General features: G+C 41.1%; 1 protein-coding gene across 2 annotated transcripts in view; it reads left to right on the forward strand.

The window, feature by feature from the left end:
- GRPR (gastrin releasing peptide receptor) overlaps positions 1 to 23837 on the forward strand; it is a 277275-nt gene that overhangs the window by 32478 nt on the left and 220960 nt on the right. The window contains exon 3 of one of the 2 annotated variants that reach the window (XR_004483223.2): positions 12348 to 12396. The gene's annotated coding sequence lies outside the window, so the exon portion shown is untranslated. Of the gene's footprint in view, positions 1 to 3828; positions 4959 to 12347; positions 12397 to 23837 lie in introns of those variants that run through there. The other variant, XR_004483224.2, reaches the window with a different exon arrangement.

A 23837-nucleotide genomic window follows, 5' to 3' on the forward strand; every position in this document is an offset into this window, starting at 1 on the left:
TAATTATGTTTTTCTGAATAATGATTTTTTATATATTTTTATTGTTATTTTTACAAATAAAATAATTCCTGTGAACAATAAGCAAGTCCAAATGTAAACTATAGAAATGTAGAAGTATGTGTTGGTAGATGAATTTTCACTAGAAAACTCAATTTTTTAATAATTTTAAGGAGCAATGATACATGTTACTTGTTAACAAAAAACCTTAATTAACCTGTAAGATTAAACCCTCGTGCTAGAAACTAAGGGGAGATACAAGAGGCATAAAAGAACTATGCCTCTTGGAACTTTCTATCTGATCTGTAAGAGAAGACATTTATTTTTCAAACCAGCAAGTAGCATGTGAGCCAATTTATGTTTAAGTACATTAAGTCTTTCAGAACTGCTTCCAGAGTGAGATCAACATAAGCTAGAGTTTTCAGGGACAAGGCAGGATTTTTGAGCAGCTACCTAACAATTTTGACCGACTCACTTCTCTTAAAGCTGGTAAATATTGTGGACTCACTTCTCTTGCCCAATCCCGACTCCAAAATGCACACGCAATTATGTATACGATATCTAAGTTTTCACTGACACCCTGAAGCCTATGCACAAACTCCAAAGGTGTCCACAGCCTTGGTGAAAAAGCTCTGTTGTGTTAGAGAATTAGATATGATTAGACCAGTGAGGAAAAGAATTGGTTTCTAAGGGCAAGGAAGCAGCCAAAAATGGCCAAGCACCTCCTATACGACTTGGTACATATTGAATAATGTTCTTGATTTGTACTATGGGTAGGGTTAGAAATGAAGTGGTCTTTGGAAGCAGTCTCCATATTAGGTTGAAATATATGTTGGTCAAAACTGGTTGACTATTGGCAGTTTCACGCGGTTCGACCTGATATGTGCTGTGCAGTAAGACTGTACATAATGAAATGCACTCTAATCCAATCTATGCTTCGAATCAGTGAGAGCTTTGGTTGGTCCCCAGAGTTGCTGTGCCTATTGGTCCTGGGGTAGAACTTTCACTGAGCCGTTGGAGGGACTGTTTTAATTTTTTGTTTTAATAACTAATGGAAGTTGGGAAAGTCGTCTTTCAGCTGTTTGCTGTGCCAGTCCTTTTCTCCTTTATCTGTTTCCTTTCATTTCACTGACATTGGTCGTGTAGAACTTGGACCCCCAGCTGCACAAAATGTGCCCAAGTCTTGAATAGCAAGTAAATCAACCAGTAAAGAGAATTCTAACTTCAATTTGTAGCCTTTAAAATTTTATCCAGATTTATCTCCAGGCAGTGAAGTGAAGAAGGAACAGTATATTCTAAGTTTATTTCTTGTCAAGAGCCCCTAGAGATGGGGACATAAGAGACCCTTGTTCAAGATCCTTGAAAATGAATATGAGCTATATTTTGGTGTGATCAATTTAGAAAAAGAAACTTCTTTGTTTAAAAAAAAGACTAAAGACAACACATACTAAAATGATTTGAATTTTACAGATGATACCCTACTAATATTTTTAGTTTAGCACCATCTGTTTATCTGAAATTAAATTTCTGACAAATGGTCATGCCAGGAGATGCTGTTTTTATTTTTATGTGCAGCTGAAACACAGAATAATAAAAATCTGCTTGAGTTGAAGAAATATGTTCATAAAATATTTCTTTTTTAATCTGAGTTGGCTGAGAAAATGACTTTTTAATCTAGTGGCAGCTGCTTTCATTTGGCTGGTGTTCAGTCTAAATAGTTTATGTTGGAGACAGATCATTTGTTTTATATTTGGATGCAGTATAACAAACAGTGCCTTTTGAGCTATGAGGAGGACCCAGATATCACAAACATCTTATTTTCCCTATTAGTCTACCTTTCTAATTATTTCTTGTTTCTTTGACGACACAAGTGGCATGCAATAGGTTTGTAAATAAAAAGCACAAGTGGCACATTGCAGACCACCTGGTTGCTGTGTTACTTTTATTCGACTCTAAGAAAGTCGCATCCTACACATTAATTGGCATTTGTTTACAGGAGGGGAAAATGATGGCTTTTGAAAATATGACTCAGTGGAAACACTTCTCGTCACACTGGCTTGCAAATAGGATCACTGCACTCCCTTTGGGTACTATGGGTGATTCCACCGGGAGCCTGATTCTTCCCAACAGAGTGTTAATTAAAGAGAGCCACCTCTTGGCACCTCTCTTGCTCCAGCTACACTTCAGAGTCCTCCAGCCACCTCTTTAATCAACAACATGTGTTGGATGTCTACTTTTAGTGTGAGGCACTGCAGCTACCACCCTGATTTCAAAGGTGGTGGCAAGGACAGGGTTTTATTACATTACTTCAAAGTCAGGGCACCTAAACCTATGTCAGCGATGCCATTAATATCTGCCGTTGGCTTGGAATGATTGAATTTCCCAAGTAAAGTGTGAATTTCCTAGACGAGAGAGATCTTGCCTTTTTGTCTTTGCACCCCAGCACTTAGCGTATAGATCTCCTTATGTTTATCTAATAAATCCTTGTTTTCTTACTGGGCAGTAGCAATTTAATTTTGTGTGCCAACTTCTCTTAAAACTAAAAAAAAAAAAAAATGCATTAATTTGAAATGTAGAGGCTGGTCTTCAATGATAAACTTACTAAAAAAAGTGAAATACATTTTTAGGAAAATGGATGTATTAGGTCAGACTGCCATAACAAAACATCACAGACTGGGTGGCTTAAACAATAATAATTAATTTCTCACAGTTCTGGAGGGTGGGAAGTCCAAGATCAAGGTGCCGGGTGATTCGGAGCCTTGTGAGCCCTCTCTTCCTGGCTTGTTGATGGTAGCCTTTTGTAGTTTTCTTGCTGTATTCTAACAGGGGAAAGGGAAAGAGATCTTCCCCTTCTTATAAGGCCACAGTCCTATACAGAGCTCTACCCTTATGACCTCATTTAACCGTAATTATCTTCTAAAAGCCCTATCTATAAATACAGTCAGTTTGGTTGTTAGGACTTCAACATATGAATTTGGGGGGATACAGTCCAGTCCATAGCAATTGGATTGGACTAAAGGAGACACTTTAATTTTCGGACTCTCAGATTACCATGAAAACAACCAACTTAAACAAATTTGGTATTAATATTATTACCTTTTAATTTCATGTTTCACAAATAAGTCAGTTTTTAGAATTTTATTTAAAGTTCGAAAATACACCAAACTAGAGTATTAAAAGTCAGGATAGCCATTCCTGGGGAGGGGGAGGATATAGTGACCGAAAGAGGGCACAAAGGGGACTTCTGGGTTGCTCCAGTGCTCCAGTTCCTGTTTGGGTGCTGATTCAAAGGATGTGATCAGTTTGTGAATACTTGCTGAGCTGTTCATACATAATGATTTGTGCACTTATCTGTATGTGTGTTATAGGTCAACCAAAAACTAAAACACAAAAGAAAAATAAATCTGAGTCATGCATTTAGTACCAGAGGTAAACTATACAATTATCCCATTTTGTCCCAACCTAAACAGCAAAGAGGCTACTCCTCCTTTGTCTTTTCTAGTTCAGAAAGTCACTAGAGGTTAAAATCTAATGAGTGGGAGCATACAAAGAAGATTATCCCTGTATAAGGTTGACATAGTATTATCTTCCCACCAGTACCACCAGAACTGCAGACACAGTGAAAATTTCTGCCTGACATTGCTTGATGTTGTTTTTCTCCGCCTGGTAGCTCAGCAGCTGCAGGCTAAAAATCCAGGTTTCCGGGGAGAGGAGGAAAGCTTTCTGCGGAAGGGGCAATATGGGCTCCAGATCAGGGGCATAGCCGGGGTCCTCTTGTAAGTGGTGGCCGTTTTAAACAGGTTGTAAACCAACATTTTCATGTTGATCTAGAAAGTTCCAGCTGCCCTAGGAAGAGGCTTTGGATCTGCGCAAGTGCCAAAGCTGGCTTTTCAAGATAATGTATGGGGACTTCCCTGGTGGCGCAGTGGTTAAGAATCTGTCTGCCAATGCAGGGGACATGGGTTTGAGCCCCGTTCCGGGAAGATCCCACATGCCAAGGAGCAACTAAGCGCATGCGCTACAACTACTGAGCCTGTGCTCTCGAGCCCGTGAGCCACAACTACTGAGCCCACACGCCACAACTACTGAAGCCCGTGCGCCTAGAACCCGTGCTGCACAACAAGAGAAGCCTGCGCACCGCAACGAAGAGTAGCTCCTGCTCGCTGCAACTAGAGAAAGCCCCCGTGCAGCAGCGAGACACAACACAGTCAAAAATCAATCAATTAATTATTTAATTTAAAAAAAGATAATGTATGGAGCTTCAGAGTCAAATGATATGTTTGTATGGATGTCAGTGTCCTTAGAAGCATCACTCTCACACACCCAAGGTGGAGCTTGTCTTCTCGAAAGACGATCGCAGTTAAGGAGTTTGCACCGTGTGACCTTTTAGATCAGCCTGTGGCCGCTTTGCAGAAACCTTCGAGGTTTACAAATGGGTTACTGCTCAAATTCCAGAACACCAGGACTGTGCTCCATTGTCCCCAGCTCTCACATTCAGTATTTTATTGTTTCACATTGTGCTTTAACTTCCTCCAGGAGGTTAACAGCAGAAGCCAGCTGAACATGTTGAAAACCTTTTACTTACGTTTGTGGAGCTGACTGTGCCACACAGGTGAATGGAAATTTCTTTGTTCCAGGAGGGCTGGCTCTTTCAACAGTTATCTTGGTGCTCTTGTATTGTCTGTCATGTGTAAAACAAACACATTTACCTCTATTTACCTTTTATGAATGTTGAGATGTAATTTTGAAAATAACTGCATAAAATGCTTTTACAATAAACTTTGGAGCTCTTAGTTGTCATTTCTCTGCGGAAATGTTCCCTCGTGGAAAGTAATGATTTTTAAGTTGTTGAAGGTGTTGAAAAGTTCTGACTTGTTGTTTGTGGGTTGTGTGTGTGTATGGGTAACAGGCCTATCTCTTGGTGCTTACCTAAGTTAAGAGACTCTAGACTTTCATGATCACATTAGTCTCTAGGTGTTGGTATATTTCCAAGCCTTTGGGGATGTAGGTCTTTTCTTCACCATTACCCACCCCTTGACATTCAGAATGTCCTTAGACCACCAGCATCGGCTTACCCAGGAGCTTGTTAGAAATGCAAAGTCTGGGGCCCCACCTTAGATCCAGTATCTAATAACAGAATCTGCATTTTAACGAGCTCTCCAGTGATTCTTACATACATACAGATGAATCAGCAAGTAGGCCGTGGCAGGAATTGAGAGATCCTTCTTCTCAAAACGTCTGCCGCCGGGCCAGTACTGCTATTATTTAGGATGAATCTCTCGAGTTTAAGCCGCTTATTATGAAAGACTCCCTGGCCTGTGTAACTAAGTAAGTCATTTTCAGTTCAAAGCCTTCACGTGAATCCATCCACTCACACCTTTCCAACTCGACAGATGGCAGAGAGTAGGTTGACTGAGGAGTGAGGGCGGGAGGAGGGAAGTGGAGTAGAAAATGCAGGGAATTTTCCTTGGTGGAAGAAAGTAGGCAGAGTCCATAACGACGGCACACTGGAGTAGTGCTGCGGGGTGGCAGGAAGGAACAAAATAGCAGTGACACAGCAGTGGGCACAACAATGGTAAATAACTGTTGGTGAGGGCATTCCTAAGCTTGTTTGACAATAATAATCACCTGGGGGATGAGGGGGACTTCTTAAAACATAAAGTTTCCTCTAGAGGCAGGGAATTATGGAATGTTCACCCTGGTTTATCCTTTGTTCACTCTGGGCTTGTGACATCTGAAACTCTAGGGGAGAAATATCTGTATTTTAAATAAGTGCCTCAGGTATTCACATCCACAGGCATGGCTGAGTGAATGGAGAGCTTGGATCCTGTGCCTGATGCTCTATAAATATTCTTTCCAGCGCTCACAATAAGCCTAGAAAATCTTACGGCATTTTACCAACTGCCTTTTGTGACAGAGAAGTTCAGTAGATTGCCCATTGTCACACAGGCAGTGTGGATGGATTCCATCCCAGATCTGTCTGACTCCAAAGCCTTTGTTCTCTCTACTCTGTCCTACCATAACCTTATACAAAGCCACTGTGGCCCAAAGGTTATTCTACCCAGAACACACTCTGGTTGCCCCAACCCCACTTTTGGGGGGTGGCAGTTTCTACAGAGTTTCTATAACTTGACCTGAAGTTATGACATAAGCGTTCAGATTTGGGTGGAGTTGTTCAAGGAAACCACGCTCACTGATGAACTCGTAAGGATGCCTCCTCCTGCTGCAGTTAATAACCAGCAACCCAGAGCTGGGATGCTGGTCCCAAAGGGATGAAAAGCAGGGCTCTCCCAGGTAAATGAGAATTTCTGGTTGCTTGGTATCAAAGCAGTTTCCAAAAGTGATGGAAGCAGGCACATATTGCTCCTATCCTCTGAAACCTTATTTTGTTTCAAGAAATCCCTAGAAAGAAAACACACTAATTTAATACAGCAATGTTAAATAGTGATAGTAGCGAGAGTGGGGCACCATCTGGTGCATTTGATTAATTGTCAAGGTTGGCTTTTCTTTAAATGCTGCTTATTGCTCAGTCCACCCATCTTCAATTACTAGACCTAGAAGTCGTCTGGTGGTGATGTCTTAGTATTACAAGAGTGTCCTTGCATATTAAATTCCTCAACTTGGGCTCAATTTGGGAACTCAGATGCAACATTTGACCTTCATCTATATTTAATCTCCTGTTATTGGTTACAGCCACCATCATAGATTTGCTTCAGAAACTTTGGATTCTGATTCTGTTGTCTAAGACAGTGGTCTCCCATGCGGGGTGTGTAAACCCCAAAATGATCCACTGGGATGTGGAAAACAAATATTACCGGTTTCATTAAAATTTTTATTTTATATGTAAATATTTAATAAGGTAGACCATGTATAAAATTTATAACTAAACACATGTAAATATACTGGGGGGAGCGTACGTGATTAAAAAGTTCTGGCCCTTTGCGATACTGGCTCACTAAAGTTTATAAGATTTTCATGCAGTATATCAAGTCTTCCTACCAGTGTCACGTTTTCTGCTTACTTGATAAGAGTGCCCTCATCCTTGTCAATTCAATTTGTGTTTATCCTATGTAGAATCATGTGCTAAATGTTCCAGTGTATATATAAGCATAAGGCATATTTTACTGCTCTTAGGAAGTTTACTATCTGGAATGGGGATGATGATAATGGTAGTGATTTTGGAGGAGGTTACAAGAATAATGGGGGTGTCGATGGTGACGGTGATGATGACGATGGCCAAGAAAGAGAAAAGGAGAAGAAAGCCTTATTTATGGTTGACATGAAAGCAAAATTGGAGTTGACTGCTTCCTCTCCCTGCTCTCTGGTAATGTGACATCTTTCCTTAGCAGTGATGCTCTTCCCAGCTTGTTCATCTTGCTTCCAATGCAGCTTAAAAATACTTTTTAGTCATCTTCAGCATGTACTATAATTCTCAGCTTCCTAGGGTTTAAGCCTTGGGAACAGGAGGTTTTCCTAGGCCCCTACCACTCTTCTGTATTTTGGTCCTCGGTGCTCCGCAAGCTGGGAAAGCTGTGAGTCATGACTCCCATATGGTGGGATTCCCTCCCTTCCCCTCGATCTACATGCCTGCCCAGCCATCTGCTGCCACTCTCAAGGTTATGGAGCAAGAGATGACACAGGGAAGAGAAAGGAAAACACCAGGAAAATGAACACTGTTTTATAAATAAAACTGAAAAAAGCTGTATTTTCTTATTATAAAAGCAATTTGTATTCATTACAGGAATATCAGAAAATGAAGCATAAAAACAAATCAAACAAAACGAAACACAATCTCCCTCAGAGCATCGTTAATTATTATAACCATCTCCTTGTATGTTTTTCCAAACCTGCATCCCGTATCTATGTAGCTAGCTATCAAACAAAATGGGATCATTACCACATTATTTTGTAACCTGTTTTTTAATATTGAATTATGAACATCTTTCCATGTCCATAAATATATCCCTACACTAGCATTTTTAATGTTTAAGGAATATTTTCTATGCAAGGCATTATTCCAGTTGCTGCACTTTATATACAAAAATAGGCAAGATTGTCTCTGCCCTCATGTGGGTAACATAATTATTTTCTCTATGTAATATTTAGGTCATTTCCATATTTTTGCTTTTACAAACGCTGTGATGAATTTCCTTGTAGCTAAATCTTTGCATATACTCATAATTTTTGAATGATTGCGTTGGCTACTCTGTTTGCCCCTCTGGGTTTACTCCCCATGCTTCTTTGCCTTGCTATGTGGCCCTCATCACTGGGCTCATTTACCCTCTGGCAATGGGAAGCACAAGCAGGACATTGGAGGAGGGTAGTAGAGAGAGATGGGTGATATATTCTGACTCACGCCTTCCCTCCTTATGGATTGTCATTAGCTACCTTCTTGCATTGATGATGGCTTTTGTGCCTGGGCGCCCTTCTCCCAGAGCTCAGTTTTCAGGGAGTTGCTCACACCATGACACTGCACCATTTCTTTTTGGTTTACCTTAACCTTGCCGTAGAGAGTTCTTCATTAAACCCTCTCACTTACCCCATGGCTGTAGGGATGGAAAAATTTTCCTTTCTTCCCTTCTAGGTTCTTTGGCTGGTCTAAGAATCAAATTGACATATGACAGACTAACAGGAGAAAAACAAATTTAATTTTGTACGTAAAGGGAGCACCATATAAAAAATGAGACCCAAGGGTAAGTCAGGCAATTGAGGCTTATAGCTCATCCCAAGCTAAGGAAGGGGATAGGAGCCTGAGGCTTCAAAGGGGAGGGGGGCCGGGAATTCCCTGGCAGTCCAGTGGTTAGGACTCTGTGCTTTCATTGTGGAGGACCCTTGCTCAATCCCTGATCCGGGAACTAAGATCCCGCAAGCTACGAGGTATGGCAAAAAAAAAAAAAAAAAAAAAAAAAAACATTGATAAAAGGGGAGGGGTGTAATTCACAGGATGATAAGAAGGGCAGATGTTTGCTCTGCCATACAGATAGGTCATTCAGATAAAAAGTTATCTCTGGTAGTAGCTCTCTTTCTGGGCGAGGCCCCCTATTTAAATTCTTTTAGGTAGTTAAGGGAGAGGTAAAAGTTTTTCTTGAATCTACTGGGTCTTGATTGCCTCCAGCTCAAAACAGTTCACACGCCAAAGTGGCACATTGTGGGGTAGCCTGTTCTGCTCCCCTGCCGTTTGTTTCGTAGCAGGACCCTGGATGGTAAAAGCATAGTCCTTTCCCTAGCATATTCTGCATCCCTAACTGCTTACCTGCGTTGGGTCATGTAGAAAAGTCAAGAACTCCCTTTTCTCTTTTGACTTAAGACCTAGACACCAGTGACCACTGAGCTGCCGTCTCCCATTTCTTTCTGCTGGACCTTTTCATAACTGCCATGGGGATCTCTCAAACTATGACTGAGGCACTCTGGCGGGGAGCACAAGAGAGAACCAGGAGAGCCCTTCAGCCCTCCAATTTGGAACTTTGACTGCAAGGACTGTGCTACCTTCACTTTGTTCTCGATGCCCGAAATCCTCGCTGGAGTCACAGTGAATTGGAAGAGGTTGTGTAACCATTTCTTAACCTTTTAAACATCTGAGCTCATAGCAAAATTTGTTTCTTTAATTCTTTCTTCACTTCAGACTTGTGGTATTACAGTATTCTTATTACATATACAGAACTGTATTTTTAGAGCTTCTAGCTTGAATTTGAGTCCCCTGATACTATCTCTTCTGTGATTCTGTCTTTTCTGTGAATCAGTAGAAATGTGTTTCTTTAAAGTCTACATCCAGTTTTACCTTCCTCGCCTTTTGGATTTTTAGATAATGCTATCTCTTTCTTCAAAGGTTCTTCACACTTCTGTTTAACCAGTTCTCAGCTGTTAAGAATTGTCTGTCCCATTTTTTTGTCTACCTTGTGTTCAATGAAATCGCTAGCAAAACTAGTCCAAGAATGATCAAATATTCTTCTTTTTAGTGAGACGAAATTTTTGATGTGCACATATTTGGGGTTCCCATCTTATTGCTGTGCTCCAGGCCTCTGCCCCCTGGTGCTTTACCTTGTTCTGAAATTCCAATTCCCACAGGTGGGCACTTAGAAGGAGTTTGGCTTCAGAGTCAGAAAGATCTGGAGTTAAATCCCATTACTTACTGGCTTTGTCACTTTAAGGCTTCTATCTTTACTGAGTTTCAAGTTTCCTGACTTACCTCACAAGGTTGTCAGGAGAAGTAAATGAGATGACCCATGTGGAAATAATCTAGCATAGCATGTGGAAATGTGGTTTCTCAGACTAAGTCACTTTCTCCTCTCTCCCTCCCCTCCCTCTCTCCTCCCCACGTCCCCTCCCCTGTCACATGCTCTCCTCTTCCTTCCCTTCCTCCCTCTCCACTTCTCCTTCCTCCTCCCCGCGCCCCCACCCCCGCCACTCCTCTCCCCTTTAACCTGTCCTGTAAGACAGACATGAGGATAAGAGGGGTTAAAAGCCAAGTCATTTTATTTCTCCTTAGAAACAGACCAAAAAGTGCAGGGAATTATACGCAGAAGGAAAACCACCTTATAAATCCAGGCCCCAAAAGGCTTTTCCAGCACTTCTGAGTTCTCTCATGAACTCTTTCCTTGTAGCATCAAGGACACAAAGAATGATGGGAAGTTGCTGATAACAGTCATTATTTTCCCAGTCTTTGAAAAAATGACTGCCCAGTGTGTCAGACTGAAGAGTTGTTGTGGTGAATAAGATAAACTCTAAAAGTGTTTACATAATATGTCAAATGGTCTTATCTGGTGGAAGGGAGCTGGCTGGCTAACATGAGCCAGTTCAGTAATTCTAAGATGTTTGGAGTTGGGTTGGAAGGATGATCCTTTGTTTCAGGAAACTGCTGTATCAGCTGATAAGGGCTTCTCCAAAGGCTAGCTGGAGAAATGCATTGTGAGTCCTTTGCACCAGAATTCAGACTTCACTTGATCCCTATTTCTCAATTTTTACAAATTTTTAACTTTTCAAGGAAACTAGATTGGTCTTAAGATCTTTTAAGAATTAATTTCAGGGCTTCCCTGGTGGCGCAGTGGTTAAGAATCAGCAGGGAACACGGGTTCGAGCCCTGGTCCGGGAAGATCCCACATGCCGCAGAGCAACTAAGCCTGTGTGCCACAACTACTGAGCCTGCACTCTAGAGCCCGCGAGCCACAACTACTGAGCCCGTGTGCCACAACTACTGAAGCCTGCGTGCCTAGAGCCTGTGCTCTGCAACAAGAGACGCCACCGCAATGAGAAGCCCGCACACCACAAAGAAGAGTAGCCCCCGCTCCCTGCAACCAGAGAAAAGCCCGTGCGCAGCAACGAAGACCCAACACAGCCAAAAATAAAATAAATTTTTTTAAAAATTAAAAAAAAATTGGTTTCACAATATTATGACAGAAAATATATTTTTAACTTAAATTTGTATTACATAATATTTTATGTATGCAAAAATAATAAATGTAGTATATAATATATATGTAAGTTGTGAGAAATATTAAAATATAGACACACAGGGCCTAGAACATTAATATCTGGGCTCTCCTCCATTGATTTCTACTTCTCCTGCAAAAATAACTGCTCTTCTAAATTTTGCATTCCCATTCATTAAAAACAAAACACTTTTACCATATATAGATGCATTCCTAAACAATTTGTTTAGTTTTGCTTGTTTTTGAGCTGTATCAAAATGGCATCATAACATATGTAGTGTTTTTTCTCTCAAGTTTTTAACATTCATCATTTCATCCATGTTGTTGTCTGTAGCTGAAGTTCATTCATTTTTACTACTGTTCCTATATTCCATTTGGTGAGCATACCACAGTTCATTTATCCATAGTACTATCTATGAACATTTTGGTTGTTTATTGTTTCCAGGTGTTTTCTTTTTTAATAATAGTCTTGTTAACATAGATGAGAAATATAATAATAAGAATTTTCAGTGTTCTTTTGTCAAATTGTCATAAACACTAGATTGATTTGTATAGTGTTCCTTAGAGCTTTTTCTATTTTATTATTCCCATTTATCACCTAAAGAAACTTAGATGCAGGAAAAAATATAAATGATTTGCCCATGCTCTGTTGTCACTGATGCTTATTTCCACTGCTGTTAACTTCAAGAACCAGTTAAGTCCCCTCTTGGTTCTTGTCTGAACAGAGAAGAGTCCCTTCCATTCTGACACCAGAACTAGAAAGATATTTATTTCAATTTCACAAAACTTATGATCCGAGACATTTTGTCACAGTGAAAATAAAATAAGCTCAAGAGGCAGACAGATTTGGGTTTTAAAATACTGGCATCAGCACTTGTAGCAGGGGTAGTCTTGTGCTAATTACTTTATTCTCCCAATCCCCAGGTGGAGATCGCAATGCTTTCCTCACATGATGGCTCACTGATTATGTCAGGTAAGACGTGTGAAAGGCCCAATCATCACATTATAAAACAAAGAACAGAGGAGGCTCACAGCCTGACCAATGGGACTTGTGATCTTAGCCTAAAAAAATGACACAGATGGAATAGAAAGAGGTCAGTTTGGGTTTGTGCCATTTCTAATCCTTTTGTGGATGGTTCTGGCTCAGAATAGAGGAATAGCGAGGTCCTTTGTTGACTTGATGGTAATATAATGTTTTGGCTTTGCTTAGGATATCAGCTTTTTCTTCCCAAACCTATCTCGTGGGTTATTTTAACAGTCCGTTCATTAGTAGCATAAGATTCCTTTGTGCTTTGTTTGACTGGCAAAGAAGCAAAAACCCATCACGGTGGTTTCTAATAATTAAGGAGATTATGCATTTTCCGCTGAAGAAAAATGTAAGTTATTTAATGTGAATTAATGTTAATTAGTTAATAATGTTAAAGTCATTGCATAAAGCATTTAAATCCAGGTATTGGACTGGAGCTCCAAAGGGAGTGTGACCTGGTCTGTCTTGTTCTCCACTCTGTCCCCAGTGCCTAGCACAGTGACTGTACATAATAGTTGCTAATCAATATTTGATGAATGAATCAATAAATGAAAGTGAAACCGCACACCTGGTCTCAGATTGGGACTCGAACCCAATCGCACCTCAGATGGGACCCGAACCCAGCCAAAACTTGGATTGGAACTTAAACCCACGGGCTGGGATTCCAACCCAGCCAAAATTCAGATTGGGAGTTGAACCCACTGTCTTTAAATTAAAATCACTCACCCGGTGTCAGGACTTACTGAAGCTCTGGTTCTTTATGTCTCAGCAAGAGGCAAAGTGATAGGCAAGAAGTAGATTTATTAATATAGAACGCTTGTGAGGGATACAAGTGGGCAGATAAGGGGGCTCTGCCCCAAGAACTAAATGGGAAAGCCAGTTTATTTAGGGAGATACACACTCCATAGACAGAATGCAATAAGTCTCAGAAGGTGAGAGCACCAGAGGTGTGTGGTGGTTAGTTTTTTGGGGTTTTTTTAAACATCTTTATTGGAGTATAATTGCTTTACAGTGGTGTGTTAGTTCCTGCTTTATAACCAAGTGAATCAGCTATACATATACATATATTCCCCTATCTCTTCCCTCTTGTGTCTCCCTCCCACCTTCCCTATCCCACCCCTCTAGGTGGTCACAAAGCTGATCTCCCTGTGCTATGTGGCTGCTTCCCACTAGCTATCGGTTTTACAGGTGGTTAGTTTTTATGGGCTGGGTAATTTCATAGGCTAACGAGTGGGAAGATTATTCCAACTATTTCGGAGAAGGGGTGGGGATTTCCAGGGATTGGGCCACCACCCACTTTTTTGCCCTTTATAGTCAGCCTTGGAACTGTCATGGCACCTGCGGGTGTGTCATTTAGCATATGCTAATGTATTACAATGAGCATATAATGAGGCTCAAAGTGTACAGGAAGTCGAATCTTCCTCCAGCTTGGGCCTAATTGGTTCTAACCAGTTTTTGTCATATCCTCAACGGCTATGTCATTCTTTTCAAAGGTTGTGCCCTGTCCCCCTCCCTCCTGTCTCAAAAGGACTACCTACCTCTCTTTGTCTTTTCTTATTGCAAAAATCATTTTTTTTCATGTTCCAAATCTTGAATAATGGAGGCTTAGGATACCGTATGAGTTAGTCAACAAGTAAGCATTGCCCTCTTGGAGCGTTTATCTTTGAAATACAAATATTCTAGGGAGTAACATATTATAATGTTAAAGAACTAAAGGATACAGCGAATTTAGTGAATTTAGCTAACGTTTAGGTTCATCCTCAGCCTGGGCTCTCAGAGAGGGGACTTGGAGAAGGGAACAAGAAAGCACAAAGACCTTCATGAATTAGTTTAACTGGAATGACTTGAATTGGAAGCTTGACTGCTGACTACTTGCTAATATTCATAGATGGAAGGAAGGAGACTGACAGAATGGGGGCAGGAGAAGAACAAGGCCTAATCTTGGAGTCTAGACCTCTGTGAGAGAAAGGAGTCCTGAGTGGAGGGTATCTGAACAACTGAAGAGAAACTAGAGGATGATACACCTTGCATGAAGAAGCGGAGGGCCAGGTAGACAAACCTTGTCTACATGCCCATATAGATCACAGCGGTCTCAAGATAAAGAGTAATAGCCTTCATTCATTCATTTGTTTATTCAACAGACATGCAGTGAATGCCTTCATTGTTCCAGGTAGTCTTCTAGGTGCTTGGGATATATGAGTGACGAAAACAGAGATCCTGCCCCAATGGAGTTTATATGCTAGTGGGGAGAGACAGACAATAAACAAAAGAGAGAACAAGTAGACAAACCAAACAGCATGTTAGGAAGTGACACTAGCAACAGAAAAAAATGTGGAGCAGGAAAAGGGACAGTGGATGTGGGAGGAAAAGGGGAGTCACTGGAGAATTTTGAGCAGAGAAAGCAACATGATCTGACATGTGTAGGGGTGGAAAAATTCTCCCTTCTTCCCTTCTAGGTTCTTTGGCTGGCGTAACAATTTAATTGACATAAGACAAATTAACAGGAAAACATTTTAATTTCATATGTGTGGGACCCCCAAAGATATGAGACCCAACAGCAAGTTGGGCAGTTGAGGCTTATATCCCATCAATTGCAACAAAATAATTCACATGCCAAAGAGGCATATTTGGTGGTCATGTATTCTGCTCCCCCTCACATGTTACAGAAGTTCCCATCCCTCTGACTGCTAGAGTGTGTGTGTGGCAGGGACAAGTTTAGGCAGGGAAACCTGTTGGAGGGTATTATAGTTAGCCAGGCAAAAGGCCAGGTGCTTGGACCAGGGTGGTACCAGTGAGGTGTTAAGAGGAGATCAGATTGTGGATATATTTTTAAGGTAAAGCCATCAGGATTTCTTGAGGAATTGGATATGGAATGACAGAAGATGAGGGGACTTGAGAATGTGTCAAGATTTTTTGCCTGAGCAGTTGAAACATGTACTGCCATTACCTGAGATGGGAAGGCTGCTGGCAGAGAAGGTTTGGGGGGAAAAGATTTGGAAATGTTGAGTTTGAGATGTACACAGTCAGATGTAGATGCTTGGAGTTTGGATAGAAGTATGGGCTGGAGATATATTTGGAGGAGTTTAAGGCATTTTGTAGAATTTAAAGCCTTGAGACAGGCTGAGATCATACAGGGAGTGGCAGATAAAGAAAAAAAGGAGCCAGGATTGGGCCCTGGAGCATTACAGGGAAAGAAGAAAAACCCAGCAAAGAGACTGAGAAGATCCAACCAGTGAGATGAGAAAACGAAAAGAGGGTGGGACCTGGCGACCAAGTGAAGAAGTGTGTATCAGGAAGGGATTATACACTGTGCAAAACGTTGCTTCTAGGTCAGAGTAAGAGAAGACTTAGCCATAAATTCAACAATGTGAAGATCACTAGTGAACTTGGAACTATGGAGAGCAGCTTCAGTGGAGTGATGGGGTCAAAGGCATAACTGATGTGAATTTAAGGGAGAATGGGAGGAGAGGGATTGAAGATGGCAAGAACAGAGGACTATTCTGAGGAAAGATCTACCTTCCTGGAAAGTTATTTGGCAACAAATTTTTCAAAATAAATAATTAAATTATTTTAATTATGAAAATTTAAAAATTAAATGATTTGTAATCAGTATATGTATTTTAAAGGATGCTCTCTGACTCAGTAATTCTAAGAAGTTTTTGTTGTTGTCTTCTGTTTTCTAAGAAAAAATAATCAGAGATTTACACTAAGGCCTAGATCTTTAAACACAAGGATGCATATGGCCTCTCCATGTGACATGGGCTTCTTCACAGTGTGGTGGCTGGTTTAACAGGGCAGGAGAGCCAGGTGAGAGCTGCATGCTAATATCACCTTGGGGGCTTTTCAAAAATGTCTGCCTTCAACTCCCAGAAATTCTAATTTCATTGGTCTGGAATGGATCCAGGTATTGATATTTGTATAAGCTCCCCAGGTGATTTTGTATGGCCACGGTTAAGAACCACTGCTCTCATAAAGAGCACACGAAACAAAAAGATTTGGCTTCCCAGGCATCTGCTGCCAGCAGTGTTTGATATGGCATCTATTGGGCTCCAGAGGTTCCAGTCATGTCATGTGACATTCAAAGGCTTGCCAAAGAAATGAAGAAAATGCTCGAAGCAGTCAGATAACTAATTGCAATCATTGCAGAGCTCCACAGCTCTCCTCTGGCTGCTTCAGAATGATGGTGGATGGGCCCAGAGCCCATGTGTTTTACAAGGATATCCTGGCAACGTGTAAGGGCTGAGTTGAAGAACTAGACTGGCACTCCTGGTTGCTTTGTTCTTAAGGTTGCAGTTAGATCAGTCAAATGCCAAGTGGAGTTTTCCCCGTCATTCCTGAAGATGTAATCTCTGCACCTGAAAAACCAATGCCCGTTTTATTATTTGGTCAGCAGCTAAAATGAGCAGATACACATGAGTGTTAGTCGGGACTCTTCTGAAGTACTCCCAGTAGACACCACAAGGAATTAAGATCCTGTTAGTTTTTAACCTGACACAAGATGTCACCATTGCTCCTGTGCTTTTAGCAATAACAGTATAAAGTTAAACAGCAGTGAGTTTGACTCCTCGATTACACAAGTTTCCCCCCCCCTCACAGGGAGATGAGTGAGGGCGTTCTGTTGATGAGCTTCATTAATCTATAGTCCATCTCACCCATCCAAGTTAAAAGTATTTATATATAAACACTGATTTTTCCCCCTTACATCAGCTGTGGATCAAAATTAATATCTCTTTGTGAACCCTTCACAGAGAAACTTTTGTGGAGGTGACTGTAAAACAAGATAAGCTGACATTTTAGCTGGAAAAGTGGAGATCGTGTTTTAGTTTGCCTTCACTGCCGCTGACAACGTTGAAATGATCTCTTGCTACCATGCTTAGTTTGGTGCCAAAGCGGAAAAAAAGGCATGGACATTATCCCAGGGTACCAATGGCTAAGAAGTGGGGTGGGTAAAAGATCACTGGAGCACTAAAACATCGTCGGAAATGTTGCCAAGATGGAATACTGACAGAACTTCTCTTACACACAGCACTGTGCATGATCGGAAGGAACACTTTGCAAAGTTGCTTGGAGGTGAAGATGGTGAACTCAGAGTAGAGCTGAGTGAAGTGTAGAATTTGGGGACTGGACTTGCATTACTGGGAATATTAAGAGAGGCTGGAACTAGCAAGCATCCTAATGCTCTGCCATTCCCCTACACTGCCTCTCTATATAAACACTGAGCATCACTAAAGAATATCCATTTGAAGGAGTGCCTAATTATTACTTTGCTCTAGGTTTCCACACCAAAATATCAATATCGATTGACTCAGGCTTGTGGAATTATGGTGATTAATTTTTTTATTTTCTAATTTTTCTATGAGTATGTAACTAGAACAAAAGACCTCGAAACAACACGAACTATACACTATATGATTCCAATTATGTGACATTCTTGAAAAGGCAAAACTATGGAGACAGTAAAAAGATCAGTGGCTGCCAGGTGTTGGTGGCAGGGTAAGGGAGGGATGAATAGGCAGAGCACAGGATTTTTAGGGCAGTGAAAATACTCAGTATGATACCATAATGATGAGTACATGTCATACATTTGTCCAAACCCAAAGAATATACAACACCAAGAGTGAACCGTAATGTAAACTATGGACTTTGGGTGATTATGATATGTCAACATAGGTTCATCACTTGTCACAAATGTACAAGTGATGAACTCGGGTGGGGGTGTTGAAAATGGGGGAGGCTGTGCATGTGTGGAAGGCAGGGGAATATGGGAAATCTCTGTTCCTTCTCAACTTTGCTGTGAACCTGTAACTACCCTAAAAAAAACCCATGATTCCAGAGATTTATAATGAAGGAAGGTGTGTATGTGTTATTTACATTGTTATTGTTATAATAAATTATTATTGTTATTAAAAGTTAAGAAAATATTATCATCTATTTTCTAGTCAATCTAGATGCAGATGTAGCTAAAGCTCTGTGTTAGTCAGGGTCCTGGGAGGAAGTACATGACACGTTCAAATGATGTAATTTAAAGAGAATTCTAATGAAGAGACTATTTCTAAAGATGTGGGTAGAATGGAGGGAAATCGTAAGGGAGAGTGCAGTACCTGAGGATAGATCATTAGAATTATTATCGCCATTAGGTCTGGAGGGCAAGAGGAGAGAGAGCTTTATGGACCACCCAACTGGAGTTGTGAAAATAAGTCTTTCTCTCTCACTCCAACCTCTGCTGTATAGCCAATTCAACTAAGACTGTTGGTGTGGTCCACATGAGTCAAATTCCCAGGATACTCAATGAAAGGAGCAGTCCAAAGAGTAGATCTGAGGGGGAAATAAAAGATGTACAGCAGTAATTTTTTTTTAAATTCATTTTTATTATATGATTCTACAAATTCATATGGTTCTACAAGGTTTTCAAAGAAAATGAACAATCTCTTTTCCCACCTTTTTGCATCCCTGTTACCCACTTTTTTTTTTTTTTTTTTTGCAGTATGCGGGCCTCTCACTGTTGTGGCCTCTCCCGTTGCGGAGCACAGGCTCCGGACGCGCAGGCTCAGCGGCCATGGCTCACAGGCCCAGCCTCTCTGTGGCATGTGGGATCTTCCCGGACGGGGGCACGAACTTGTGTCCCCTGCATCGGCAGGCGGACTCTCAACCACTGCGCCACCAGGGAAGCCCCCTGTTACCCACTTTTAAGAGTCAACCACTTTTGATTGCATTAACTATTTTTTTCTGGAATTTATCTCCTTATTTTAAATCAACACTGATATTTCTGATTTTTTCTAATTCAATGTTATTAATTGATTTCTTACTACTGAGGCTGAGGATTTAACTCTCTTACCTCCCCTTCCTATGTCACACTGAGTTCCAGAACACACATGCTTACCCTATCCCATCCTACAGTACGGTTATACCAAATTTTAAAAAATTAGATCAGAATTCAGTATTCATGTTGTGATTTTGTAACTATTATGCATAAATAGTATACATTGTAAAGGTAGTATACAATTATTACGTTTCTTTTCTTGGAAAACTTGTTTTCTCTGGAGCTAATAATTGTTTCATTTCTTTTCCATAAATTTATTTTATTTATACTTATTTTGGGCTGTGTTGGGTCTTCACTGCTGCACACGGGCTTTCTCTAGTTGCAGCGAGTGGGGGCTACTCTTCCTTGTAGTACGTGTGCTTCCTATTGCGGTGCTTCTCTTGTTGCAGAGCACAAGCTTTAAGCGCATGGGCTTCAGTAGTTGTGGCACAAGGGCTCAGTAGTTGTGGCACATGGGCTTAGTTGCTCCGCTGCATGTGGGATCTTCCCGGACCAGGGACTGAACCTGTGTCCTCTGCACTGGCAGGTAGATTCTTAACCACTGCGCCACCAGGGAAGTCCCAATAATTGTATCATTTTGGGCCTATATTTTTTCTATATACCTTTCTCTAATTCATCCCCAAACACTCTTCCAGAAGCATCATTCCCCTTTGAGTACATCAAACACTGGTGGTAATCTACTGCTTCATTTTGTGTTTGGAGTTATCCTTATTGGAGCCCTCCATCCACTTTCTCCAATGTGAATCAGTGGTTCTCTGGGTTCACTTCTTAGCTGTGTGGTTCCCTTCACCCTCATCCTGGTGAAAGAGAATTATCATCTCTCCTCTCTTTGATTCCTTTACTTGATCCTTTATCTTCTGTCTTAGTTTACTACCTCATTTTGGTGGAGCACATCTAATGATTCAGGTACCAATTCCAATGGTAGTGGTAGTGGGTGGGGTTGGGGGTTGTGGTTCCACAGCACCAAGCAGTTCTCCAGTACCAGCTGGGTGTCCTACAATTCAACTCAATTTTGACACTATCTACCCAGAGATACCATCAGATCCCACAGGTTAAGGGTTCAGTCCTACAAGACTGGTGTCCCCCCCCAACCCCGCCACCCCACACTTCAGAGGCCAATCGCAAGTCCAGGTATCACCTGGGCTTCTGACCTACAGACTCTAGTAGATTGTTGAGTCCAACGACCCCCTACTTGTACTCGATTAACTTGCTAGAGTGGCTCACAGAACTTAGAGAAACAGTTTACTTACTAGATTACAGGTTTATTATAAAAGGATCTAATTTAGGAACAACCAGATGAAAGAGATGTAGAGGGCAAGGCATGGGGAAAGGGGGTGTGTGAAAGTTCCATGCTCTCTGAACTTCCATGCTCTTTGAGCTCGCTCTGTCTCCCCATTCTCCACGTGCTCACCAACCCAGAAGCCATCTGAACCCTGTCCTTTTAGGTTGTTATGGAGGCTCCATTAGGCATGACTGATTAAATCATTGGCCACTGGTGATTGAGTTCAATCTCCAGCCCTTCACCCCTCCCAGAGGTGGGGGTGGGTTGGGGTGGGGTGGGGCTGAAAGTTGCAACCCTCTAATCACAAGGTTGGCTCCACTGGCAAGTCTCCTCATTAACATAACAAAAGACACCTTTATCCCTCTCAACACAGGAAATTCCAAGGGTTTTAGGAGCTCTGTGACAGGACCTGGAGGAAGAGCAAATATATATTTCTTATTATAAATCACAAGATCACAGCACTCCAGTAGCTTCCTGAGGTTTTTTAGACCTTGCATGTTTTTGAGACATTACATGTCTGAAAAAATATATGTATATTTTTTGTTTGTTTGTTTTTTGCGGTACGCGGGCCTCTCACTGCCGTGGCTTCTCCCGTTGCGGAGCACAGGCTCCGGACACGCAGGCTCAACGGCCATGGCTCACGGGCCCAGCCGCTCCGCGGCATGTGGGATCTTCCCGGATCGGGGCACAAACCTGTGTCCCCTGCATCGGCAGGCGGACTCTCAACCACTGCGCCACCAGGGAAGACCCTGAAAATATTTTTAAATTACTCTCAAAACATATTGATAATATGATTGTGTTTAGAGTTCTATATAGAAACTATTTTTTAAAAGAATTTTAATAGCATTGCTCCATTTTCTTCTAGCTAGTCTACTTCTTTAGCTTTTATCTGTGAGCTATTTTTGCTCTCTGGAAGATTTTAGAATCTTCCTCATATACCCAGTGATCTGAAATTTTACAATAATACCTTAGCAAGGGCGTGGTGCTAGCTCGACCCCTTATTCTGTTCTGGGAAATTTAAATTATTTTTTTGATTTTTTTTTCTCCTCTCCATTTTCTTGTCTTTCTTTCTAGAACTCTTATAATTCAATCTTGGACCTCCTTGATTGATCCTCTGATTTTCTTATCCTTTTTCTGGTATGTTCCATTTCTTTCTTTTTCTGTCCATTCAACTTTCTATAAAATTTCTTCAACTTTATCTTTTTATTTATTTATTTATTGGCTGCGTTGGCTCTTCATTGCTGTGCGCGGGCTTTCTCTATTTGCGGCGAGCGGGGGCTGCTCTTTGTTGTATTGTGTGAGCTTCTCATTGCAGTGGCTTCTCTTTGTTGCAGAGCACAGGCTCTAGGCACGCAGGCTGCAGTAGTTGTGCCACACGGGCTCAGTAGTTGTGGCTTGCAGGCTCTAGAACGTAGGCTCAGTAGTTGTGGCACATGGGCTTAGTTGCTCTGCGGCATGTGGGATCTTCCTGGACCAGGGCTCAAACCCGTGTGCCCTGCATTGGCAGGCGGATTCTTAACCACTGCGCCACCAGGGAAGTCCCTCTTCAACTTTCTCTTGTCACTCCTCTATTGATTTATTTTCTGTTATATTTTAATTTTCAAGAGCTCTTTATTTCTTCTTGGATTGCTTCTTTACTGTATAGTATTTTGTCCTTGTTTCTTGGATGATGCAGTCTTTTATCATTTGAAGATACTACTTATAGTGAGGTTTAGTTTTCTTCTGCTCTCTGCATTGTTTCTGTTTTCTCTGGTTTCCTTTTTTCCATATATTCATTGTCTGTCATGTTAGAAAATTTCATTAAATAGCAATTCTTGGTAGTCTGTCTAAGAGTAAAACACTAAAAAGCTTAGTTTAGTGGAAACTGTACATTGGTGGGGCTTGACAAAGAGGAGGCCTGAATGTTTCATAGGAGACCCCCAAATGTTAGCATCTGTAACTAACCAAATGCTAAACATGTTAGTATTTCTCAGGGATCATTCTCTTTATCTGGGAAGTAAGTGAGCAGCTGATGGTGTTCTCAGAGCCAAGTAGGAGGCAGGTTGGGAGGATATCACTAATTCCTCTGTTTTTAGTTCAGTACTAGTGCCCTCGGCTATGGTTATGTTTTAGCCTTTTGCCACTCAACCTTCAGAAGTACTTGGTGCTGCCAATTTCTAAGCATTCCTGGGATTCTGCAGCTCAAATTGGCTTTTCTGTTGATACTGCTATCTGACCCTGAATCCTTATAGATACTCGAATTTTAGGTTTATGCTAAGTCGTTTACCACTTAGCCATCTGCTTTCCAGCTTTTAAAATTTTATGGCCATCTCTTATTTGCTGTCATCCACTCTTTCATTCTTTCTGGCCTTATGGCCTTTCTAAAAGATCATTTTTCCTGTCATGTTTAATTAGAAATCTTCCAGTCGTCTTTTTGTTTTGTATTTAAAACTGAATGACTGGTCAGGAGAAACTCTTAAGTAGCTTGAGGTTGTTCAGGTTCTCAGGGTCATTCTTCCCCCAAGGAGTCGCCTGCTGGAGACTCAGAAGCCCCATTTGCTCTCATAACCTTTCTTTCTTCTTTGCTCTGTTGACCTTCCTCAGACATATGGCCCATTACACCCATTAAACTACATATTCCCCCATTACATCAAGTCTAGTTCCTTTATTCCTGAGAAGATTGGAGCCTTGCACATGATCAAGGTTGAAATGAATCAATTTCTACTCTATTTATAGAAATGTGGTGACATGTCTCCCAAGGTATATATAGAACAATGGGTGTTGACAGCATTTTCTGTAACCATGGATACTCTGCAATTATTCCTGAACCTTACTCATTATTTATCTGCATCTGAATTTTAACAAACAGGATTCTTGCTGCTAACTTAGATTTTCCAATGAAAGCATAGTGCCCATTATTATCCTCTTCTCATGAGTCAGGCTCCATCTTTCAAGTTCAAATTTAGTCATATACTTTGAGAGGACTGAGTCAATCTCTCTTCTTGGATAAAGGTTGAAAATTCATCATGAGAATAATAATGGCAAAAATAATGATGATGACAGTGCAATAAAAGCCAAATAGTCTAACAATCTCATTTGTTTCTTAAAATAACTCTAATGTAAGCAAGTATTATTATTAATCCCCACTTTTTTAGATGAGGAGACTTGAGCCTCAGAGATTTCCATTTACTGCCCAAGATCCCACCACTGATAAGTGACTGATTCATAATTTTGCTGTCATCAAACATTTGCTAGAAGCTTATCATGTCTCTGGCAGTGAGGATGCTGACTGAGATGAACTACTGA

The sequence above is a fragment of the Orcinus orca genome, chromosome X (genome assembly GCF_937001465.1).
Source record: "Orcinus orca chromosome X, mOrcOrc1.1, whole genome shotgun sequence".
In the NCBI taxonomy this organism is placed as follows: Eukaryota; Metazoa; Chordata; class Mammalia; order Artiodactyla; family Delphinidae; genus Orcinus; species Orcinus orca.